Consider the following 10948-nt stretch of genomic DNA (forward strand, 5'->3'; position numbering starts at 1 on the left):
AACTGCAACGTTCAGACTTCTAATGAACATGACCTTTACCATGGTATCTAGATTTTACCAAGGAGAAAGAGCTCATTAGATATTAGCTGTCTGTACTAGGGACACTGTGTAGTTTACAAGCTTGTCTACAACTTATTTGATGACTTCATTACTTCTCACTTCTTTTAAAATGGGGGTTTTTTAAACTTCATCTCTAGAAAATTATGTACCTCTTATCTACTGAATACATCAAATGCTCTCTTCAAATACTTCCAAACCAAATGTTGGTTACTTCAGTGAATGTTTTGAATAAGCCCTGGGAATTGGTCCAGACACGTGGTCCCACTTGCCATCCTATTAATTATTACCCTGGAATCTAATGTATTTTCTGAAATATGAATTCAATTTCCTAAGGATTAGACATCATGTTGGACTTCTAAATGTTAAAGTTTTGCTGACAGTTCAGCTCCTTGTCTGTGGTTGGGATAAGTTCAGTTTCACTCCTGAAATTCACAATGTCAGCATGATATCACACAATACTTTATAGGTTTCAAAGCTGTGTTCAAGGTTACTGCCTCATTTGACTCTCAAAACAACCTTGTGAGGTCTGTGAAGCAGATATTTTTATATCCTTTTTATGCACATGGAAAGTGAGAAATAAGTGGGTAGATACTTGCTTAGTGCTTAAAATCATCCAGTGTTTCTCCACTTGTCAGTACAGTTTGATAAATCCTTTTATTTTTAAATAAATTTATTTATTTTTATTTTTGGCTGTGTTAGGTCTTCGTTGCTGCATGCGGGCTTTCTCTAGTTGTGGCAAGTGGGGGCTAGTCTTCGTTGTGGTGTGCGGGATTCTCATTGCGGTGGCTTCTCTTGTTGCAGAGCACAGGCTCTAGGCATTCAGGCTTCAGTAGTTGTGTCATGTGGGCTCAGTAGTTGTGGCTCGTGGGCTCTAGAGCACAGGCTCAGTAGTTGTGGTGCACAGGCTTAGTTGCTCCGCGGCATGTGGGATCTTCCCGGACCAGGGCTCGAACCCGTGTCCCCTGCATTGGCAGGCAGATTCTTAACCACTGTGCCACCAGGGAGGCCCCGATAAATCCTTCTTTTAAGTTATATTCACAGTGGTTTTATTAGCGGACACTGTTATCAGATTTAAGATGAAATATAATAAACTTATTTCATTGGTGTTTTATTATAGCCTTCATCTGGTGTCAGGTTCACAGAAGAGTGAGGAATCATTACTTGAATATTTAAAAGATCCATGTTTTCAAGGATGTTGCAGGTATTATTTTCCAGGTTCAAAGTTCTTGTTAAGTTCTCTTGGTAGGCATCCATCTCAAGTATTTGATGTATAAATTCTTTATTGCTCTGTAAACTAACCACTGTGATAGCAACAAGCAGGTTCACAAGGGCTTGGGATTTTATGTGTGATATGGACTGCATGAAACTAGTTTAACATAATATCTTAAAATCTGTTCAAATAGTAAAACCTGATCCAGAATAGCCACTCAGAAGACATAATGAATCACTGGTAAAAATGTTCAATATATAGAAAGCTCCTAACATAAGCTAATTTGTACTGACTGAAAAAGAAATAGATGGCCAAAGGCATTAATTATTTTAATACATAATTTTCAACGTCTATGTATATTACACTGAAGAGGATATAAAGAAGCACGACTTTGTAACAAAGAAGGAGCTTATGATCTAGTCATATATACCTACATGCTAATCATTAAAAAACAATTCAGCAACCCTCAACCGATGTTTATCCCTTATTGACAAATGGCTGAATGGCTTGGGAAAAATTTTTCCAGCCGGTGGCAAGGAGCCTTGGGGAATCTCTACATTTTGTTTAATTGTGGTAAAACGTGTAACATAAAATATACGAGTTTAACCATTTTAAGTTTGTAAATCTGTGGCTTTAAGTACATTTACAGTGTTGTGCAACTGTCTCCACTCTCCATTTCTATAACTTTTTATCGTCCGAAACAGAAACTTTGTACCCATTAAACAACTTCCCATTCTCCTCTTTCTCCAGCCCCTGGTAACCTCTATCCTGCTTTCTGTCTGAATTTGCCTACTGTAAGTACTTCATGTAAGTGGAACCATACAGTAGTTGTCCTTTTGTGTGTGGCTTGTTTTATTTATTTATATATATACATACATATATATATATAGTACCGTTTGTTTATCCATTCCTCTGTTGATGAGAAATGTACACTTTGGGACATCCCGTCTCTTCTGCCCCCCTTTCTTGATCGGCGACTGCCTGAGCCCACCCCCTTACTGTTATCATAGGTTCAATCCTGGGCAAGAATGAAGGGGAGGGAGATTTGTCCACATTTAACAAATAAAAGCACTGGATGCTGAATTAAATTCGAATTTCAGATAAACAACAAATACTTTTTTAGTATACAAATGTTGTGTGCAGTATTTGAGACGTATTTATATTTAAACAATAGTTGTTTATCTGAAATTTAAATTTAACTGGGTGTCCTATATTTTATCTGGTAACGCTAAAAGGGAGGTCAAGTTCTTCAGACATTCCCCTCAGCCGCGGTAATTCGCTGTGCCTCTAGTGGGAGGAACTGTTAAGTAACTTGGCCAAGGTGAAGGTAAGAAAGAAATTTAGGACCAATGATGCAATATGCCACATACTGCAGTGAAGGCGTTTGTAGAGACTGTCTACAGGATCTTAGCTTTAAGATCATTCCAAAGTAGAAGAACTGAGACCAACTATCATACAGAAGATTTAGACTTAATACGTCTTCATGGTTAATGTTGTCGAAGAGTGTGGGCTCACCCATGTGACACCTGTCTGGGAACCTGGACCTACACTGTCCTAATACAGGCTCACCCAAGGAGTTCTCTCCTAGATAATTCTTTCCCTGTCTGGACTTGGCTCTCTCTCCTCTGCAAAACTTATAGCTCTTTTTCTTTTCCACTGTTATGAGACTCTTTCACAGATATTTATAGCTGGCATACTGGCTGAAATGAAGGGTACATTTGGGGGGATTAGAGCTGGGTAAATGATTTGAGGTTAACTTGTAGAAAAAGCAAAAGGGCTGGGAATTTCACTTTACTAAGGGAGCCCCTGAAATATGGTTTATTATCAAATCTTAAGATATTTGGGGGAATTAAGTAAAAAAAAGTATTATGTTGTCTTTTGTAAGCTAATAAAGGGTGATACAGAATCAAGCCAGAGATCTTTCACAACATTAAAATTTTTAGTAAATATAGTTTATTTAATTTTACACTTAAATTTCTGCATATTCCCATGGTTCAAAATTCAGAATGTAAAAAGTTGTGTTCCCACCCCTGTCCTTGTCTTCCCTGGTTCCCACCCTTACACCTATGAATGATCACTTATTTTAGTTTCTTTTTTTTTTTTTTTTTTGCGATACACGGGCCTCTCACTGCCGTGGCCTCTCCCATTGCGGAGCACGGGCTCCGGACGCGCAGGCCCAGCGGCCATGGGTCACAGGCCCAGCCGGTCCGCGGCATGTGGGATCCTCCCGGACCGGGGCACGAACCCGTGTCCCCTGCATCAGCAGGGGGACTCCCAACCACTGCGTCACCAGGGAAGCCCAAAACCACTGTGCCACCAGGGAAGCCCTAGTTTCTTTTTTTTCTTTTTAAATATTTTCTCTTTATCCTTGATGTTTTTAGTTAATGGGACTTTTTAAACCTGGGGACTCATGTCTTCAATTCTGGAATGTTCTTAAGCATTTTTGGTTTTTTGGGCCATGCGGCACAGCTTGCAAATTCTCAGTTCCCTGACCAGGGATTGAACTTGGACCACAGCAGTGAAAACACCAAATCCTGACCACTAGGCCACCAGGGAACTCCCTTTAGTTTCTTATTTGTTCTTCTAATATTTGTGCTGCTACAAATGTATTTTCTTTTCTCCTCTTTCTAACACAGAAGACAGTGTACTATATGCACTGTTCTGCATCTTCGTTTCTTCATTAAGAGTATATTATGGGATGGGCTTCCCTGGTGGCGCAGTGGTTGAGAGTCTGCCTGCCGATGCAGGGGACACGGGTTCGTGCCCCTCCGGGAAGATCCCACATGCCGCGGAGTGGCTAGGCCCGTGCGCCATGGCCGCTGAGCCTGTGCGTCCGGAGCCTGTGCTCTGCAACGGGAGAGGCCACAACAGTGAGAGGCCCGTGTACCACAAAAAAAAAAAGAGTATATTATGGGAATCTTTCTGAATAAGTACATAGAGGGCTTCCTGATTGCATATTTATTGTGTGAGTGTACTATAGTTTATTTAATCAGCATCCTGATTAAATGGACACTTGGATTGTTTCCACCCTTTTGGTATTATAAACAGTACTATGAGAAAATAACTTGTACACACATTATTTCTTCTGTGTGCAGGTATACCTGTAGAATGAATTCTTGGAAGTGGGATTGCTAGGCTACAGGGTAAATTTATTTGTAATTTTGTTAGATACTGCTAAGTTGTTCTTCAGAGGAATTTTCCCACTTTGCACTCTAACCAGTCATGTATAAGTTACCTTCACAGCCTTGTCAACAGACTATGTCTCTTCTCAAATTTTGGGATCTTATGAGTGAGATTGGGTTTATTATCACATGTTTAAGGGTCATGTGTTTTGATCTGTAACTAGACCTGTCTTTTATCTCTTTTTCTATTGGGGTATTAATCTGTTCCATCCCAATTTCTAGAAGTTTCTTTTTTTTTAATGTAAAACAGAGATTAGCACTTAGTGGCATGTTTCAAATAAATTCCCTGATATTATTTGTCTTTTGTCTTTGTTTACATTCTTTTTTCCATGAAAAAAATTAGTTTTTATTTCATTGACTGTTTTTATTTTTGGCTGTGTTGGGTCTTTGTTGATGTGCACGGGCTTTCTCTAGTTGCGGCGAGCAGGGGCTACTTTTCGTTGTGGTGCATGGGCTTCTCATTGTCATGGCTTCTCGTTGCAGAGCACGGGCTCTAGAGCACGGGCTCTAGAGCACAGGCTCTGTAGTTGTGGTGCACGGGCTTAGTTGCTCCGCGGCATGTGGGATCTTCCTGGGCCAGGGCTCAAACCCCTTTTCCCCTGCATTGGCAGATGGATTCTTAACCACTGTGCCACCAGGGAGGCCCTATTTCATTGACTTTTTTTTTAAAGAGAATTTATTTTATTATTATGTTTTTTTAATTAATTAATTTACTTTTTGGCTGTGTTGGGTCTTCGTTGCTGCGCGCAGGCTTTCTGTAGTTGCAGTGAGTGGGCTTCTCATTGCAGTGGCTTCTCTTGTTGCAGAGCACAGGCTCTAGGCACACAGGCCTCAGTAGTTGTGGCACATGGGCTTCAGTAGTTGTGGCTCATGGGCTCTCGAGCGCAGGCTCAGTAGTTGTGGCGCACGGGCTTAGTTGCTCCACGGCATGTGGGATCTTCCCGGACCAGGGCTCAAACCTGTGTCCCCTGCATTGGCAGGTAGATTCTTAACCACTGCGCCACCAGGGGAGCCCATCATTGACTTTTATCTTTTCTTTTAGGCTTTAGAACTTTAAGTCGTAGTTAGAAAGGCCTTTATCCTGCCAAGGTTATAAAGCAATTCTCTGTCATGTTCTTCTAGCACTTTAATGGTTTCAAAGCTTATGATTGAATATTTGATACATTTGGAGTTTATTGTGGTATGCAATGTGAAATGTAGATCCAACAGTTTTTCATAGTTATTAAGATATCTTGTAGTGCTAGTTCCTCTTCATTCTTCTTTTTTAGAGTTCTTCTGGTTGTTCTTGTTTCATTTTTCCACAGACATTACAATCAGCTTGTCTACTTCAAAAAATATCTATTGTTATTTTTATGAGGGTGATATTAAATTTATGGATTAATTTAGGGTAACTGATGTATTTATAATGCTGTTTTCCTTTCCAAGAACATGGTATATCATTTCATTTTTCAAGTCTACTTTTGTTTCCTTTGAGATTATTTCACAGTCCTTCTCATACAGGTTTTGCACATTTCTTGGTTAGTTTATTCCCAGGCATTTTATCCTCTCTGCTGCTCTTGTATACAAGGTCTTCTCTGCCATTATGTTGGCTTGTGGTTGTTGTTTATGACAGATGACCGTTGGTTTCTGTGTATTATTATTATTATTATTATTATTATTTGCGGTACGCGGGCCTCTCACTGTTGTGGCCTCTCCTGTTGTGGAGCACAGGCTCCGGACACGCAGGCTCAGTGGCCATGGCTCACGGGCCCAGCCGCTCCACGGCACGTGGGATCTTCCCGGACCGGGACACGACCCCGTGTCCCCTGCATCGGCAGGCAGACTCTCAACCACTGCGCCACCAGGGAAGCCCTCTGTGTATTAATTTTATATTCTACTTTAAAAATTTTTTTCAGTTGATTCTCTTAGTTTATCCAGGTATACAATCATATTGGCTGCAAATAGGGATAATTTTGCCTTTCCTTTCCAATAGTTACACCTCACATTTCTTTCTACTCTCTGTCTAATTTCGTTGTTAAAAATCTCAAGTAAAATCAATTGGATGATTTTAATCTTTATAAATATTATCATTCCTAGAATTAAATTGATTTGAAAGCTACTGACTTCATATTTTTTCTTATTCATGTCATAGTGAAGTTCCAAATGACAGAAATTTTAAATGCCATGCTGCTATGCCTTTAGACTCAGATGTTGGACTTGAAGGGCTGCTTAGGCTACTTGGGAGCTTTTGGCTGGTGGGAGGATAGAGGGACCCTCAAGGCAGGGTAGCTGTCAGAGGCACTGACCTGATGCAGAGGCAACTTTGGAAGTATTCCTGGGCTAGTAGGCACGTTTCACTCTTTGACTTACTCCTGATGTTTGCATTTCTCTGTTAAGTATAAATTCCCCCTCTTCTCCCTCCTCCTTTTTTGCCCTCCTGCTTGTCTTCTTCCTCCTTGTCCTTCTTCTCATCTTCCTTATTTTATCATTAGCAAAGTTTAAGAAGATTTTCTGACATTTGGAATGGATTTAAATCTTGTGCCATCCTGAACACCATTTGAAGTAGGAGCCTGTCGTGGGCCAAGAGGGAAACCCAGAAGATAGTGTGGGAAAATGTTTAAAAAACTACGGATCTGCGCAGCTGTGTTACATAGAAGGTGCCGTGGCCTATGAAATCTAACCCAGTGAGGAATTGGCTTTCATGCTGGACCTCTGTCAGGAAGGTTACTCTTCCTTTGAGAAAACCAAAAACACAGACACCCCTCCCATGGCTGGTTGCCAGGCAGAATGCTGAAGACATGGAAGTTAGAGGACCCAGAGGGGAAGCCAGCATGGGCGAGGTGGTAGGGAGTAATTAATTTGCAGAGCACAGTGAAGTTGTGTCACTGATCAAGATTCAGTACTTGAAGTGATCTTTGTGTGACTCCATACAGAGACTGAGCACATCTACAATTATTACTGTAGGTCCACATAAAATAAAATCTCATCCCAGTGAAAAGTGTTCTAGGACCAGAAATGTGTAAGCCACACAAACAGAGATTCCCAGAACCTGGGCAACACGGGAAGAGAAAGATGGACAGGATCAAAACAGAGACAGTTTCCTCGTCTACATTTGCTAATGTTTTGAAAGGACTGGAAATTAAAATAAGAACTATAATATTCCATTTGTGGTTTGTTATATAATTTTGCTTGATCAACTGGATTGTTGCTCAACTGTTTCATTCCATGGTGGGGATCCAGTCTTCCTTGTTTTTTAAAGAAAATCCTGCTTTATCGAGTCCTCTAGAAGTTGTTATAAATAGTCATTTAGATAGGGAGGAACTGACAGACAATACAAGCTGAGATTCCTGGGCACAGAATGGATAAAAATAGGCAGCAAAGAAAACCCCCTTTATAGAATGTTGCCTTTTAAAGTGTTCCTATTTGGGTGTTTCAGTGCCAGGTAGGCCTTCAAAGGTGTTAGCTAGGAGGAGAACAGGGCCTGAGAGATAGAATTGTGTGTTGTAGATAGATGTGCAATCTCTGGTTACTTAATTGTTGTGATCCTGTGCTTTTTCATTTGTAAAGAAGAAATATTGATAATATCTACTTCCTAGGAATTTTATGGGAAAATGAATAAATGATGTATGTAAAGGGTTCAGCCCCCTACCTGGAGCATACTAAGTGCTCTAAAAATGGTAATTAGTATTAGTATTATTACATCTGCATTTATAATAAAAGCTTGGCCTGACCCCTTACTCAAGTTGCACTTCATTTTTCCCAACTGTTTAAACTAAGACAGGGAGCAAAGTTAATTGCAACCATGGGTTTGTAAAATTCCTGCAGGACAACAGAAAAAATTGCAATATCAAACTTCAGACTTCTGGTATGAATTGAATAACTTCAATTATATTGCATCCCCTTGACCTGCTGCTCCTGTTGGAGTATTTAACATTGCAGCTCAGTCTTTCTGTCTGGCCCTAAACTGAAGGAGGGAAGAATAATGGACTTTCTTTTTTCTTATAGCTGTGAAACCTATAGCTTATCATCCAGTCTTTGAGGAGGATTTTAGAGTATGGCAAATCCGGGAACAGAGAAGGCCCTTATAAAGCTCCCATTACAGTAAAAATTAACCCATCCTCTTAAATGTGCTCTTTCTCTGTGTGTTACGTTTTGCTGACTTCGTATTTTTCTCCCTTCAAGCACTATGTCGCTGATAACTAACTCTTCACTGAACTGGCGAGGATAGTCTCTCCTTCAGAGAGCTGATAGTTGAGACTTGTAACCCTTAGGCATAGTTATCTAATCTAGAAATTATTTTTCTTCTCACTTATTTTATGTGTCCTTCTATTTTCTTGATTTGTTCCCTGGTTCTGTTATCAGAAATCTATGGCTCCTAGTCTTCTTCTTGTCAGAGGAGCATTAGAAATAAAGAACACTGTCTTGGGGTGATTAATTTAGTGAGAATTCCTCAGATTGATTTAATCAGCGCTGGGCAGGAAGAAGCAAAACTTTCGTAATTTTTCTACTTGTACCACATAAATTAAATTGGAAAGGGTTAGACAACCATGTAAATGCATTCTCTTATCTTACTGGCTTTTAGCAAAATTTACAACATACAGCATCTGTTCTCTTTGCCTGAGTAAATCAAATTTACCCTCTTTTGTCTTCAAGTTTATCAGTAGAAGGTGGAGGAAAAGTAACAAGCAATTAAGATACTTCAAGCTCCTTGCTTCAGGGCTAATGAAACATACTCTATACTTTGGTAATAATATCTTATAATTTGGTGAATACAAAGCTTTTTTTATATGCCTTTAGTCATTTGTAATATGACTACATTGAGTTTCATTTATCAAAAAGGTTACAGAGCTAATTTACTTCATGTAATTTCTTAAGCAAAAAAAAAAAAAAAAAGAACTTCCCCTGTTTTTAAATGTTTTCATTAGCTGCTCACACAATTTAGAAATGGTTTTATGATTTTTAGACCACCCTGATGATAATGGAACCAACAATGGTGGCAGAATCTATCTCAATAAATCATGATTTTTGACAGAAGTACCACAATTTAAAAAATAACAATAGCTAATATTTTGTTTCTGCTGTGTTTCAGATGCTGTCACATGTGCTTTATATACTTTAACACCTCACTGTGTCCTCATAACAATACATTTATGTTCCCAGTTTTTACACAAAAAGAAATAGAGTCTCAGATTAAATGACTTGTCAAAGTCTCACTGGCTTTAAGTGCCTGAGCTGGGATGTGAATTCATGCTTAGCTTCCTACCCTTGCCTCCTTCAAATACCCAAATCACTCTGCAAGATATAGCAAATTAAAATGATTTTGATATTGAAACAAAAATGTTGCTATTCTTACAGGTAACTGCATGGCCTCCTCCTAAATCTAGCCCAGAATAGGCCTCTGTGAAGTTGCCATTAAACATTGTCATCTGTGGAGACTGAGGTCCAAGTGGTTTCAGGTGAGTGGATCTGAATGAAGTAAAGACCTTCAAGACACTGAGCAGTATGAGGGCAGGGGTTGTGTTTATTTTGTTTGCGGTTCTAGTCCCAGGGCCTAATATTAGACCTGGCACATAGTAAGTGTTCATAAAAATATTCATGGAATTAAACTGAAAACCAGTTTGGTCTTTGTGCAACTTGGTCTATATACTTATAAATATTATTTCTTTTGTTTTGGTAAAATGAATACTTCCTGATGATAAAGAATTTAAGCAGTAAAGAAAGGGAAAGAAATCACTCTAAATCCCACTACCTAATAATAATCGGTATTAACATTCGTGACCGTGATTCCAAATATTCTTCTGTGTACCTGTATAGAAAGAAGGATAAGGGACTTCCTTGGTGGTCCAGTGGTTAAGACTCCACGCTTCCACTGCAGTGGGCACGGGTTCGGTCCCTGGTGGGGGACTAAGATCCCGCATGCTGCGTGGCCAAAAAAAAAAAAAAAAAAAAGGAAAGAAGGATAAGTAAATACAGTACTTTAAAATAGGATTACACTACACAAGCCATTGTTTTAAATATAATTAATTCTAATTTCACCTTAATTTAACAAAATTAAAATACAATGAAATAAACCCAAAGGAATTGTTGGCTTTTGAATCAATGTTTCTTTACTGCAAGAGTTATTATTTCCTAAATGATTCCATGATCCGTCTTAGGTTATGAAAAATTAAGAGATTTTTGGTGAACGTGTGTGTATGTATACATATATATTCTTTAGTTTTATATAGTATTAGTTTAAATTCCTGATATGAAGTATGAAGATATTATCATTTTTATTCTTCCACTTCCCCACCTCCTCTTTTTTTTTAATTTATTTAATTTTTGGCTGCATTGGGTCTTCGTTGCTGCGTGCAGGCTTTTCTCTGGTTGCGGCGAGCGGGGGCTACTCTTCGTTGCAGTGCACGGGCTTCTCATTGCTGTGGCTTCTCTTGTTGCGGAGCATGGGCTCTAGGTGCATGGGCTTCAGTAGTTGTGGCATGTGGGCTCAGTAGTTGTGGCTCGTGGGCTCTAGAGCACA

The sequence above is a fragment of the Hyperoodon ampullatus genome (genome assembly GCF_949752795.1).
Source record: "Hyperoodon ampullatus genome assembly, chromosome: X".
NCBI classification, from domain to species: Eukaryota; Metazoa; Chordata; class Mammalia; order Artiodactyla; family Ziphiidae; genus Hyperoodon; species Hyperoodon ampullatus.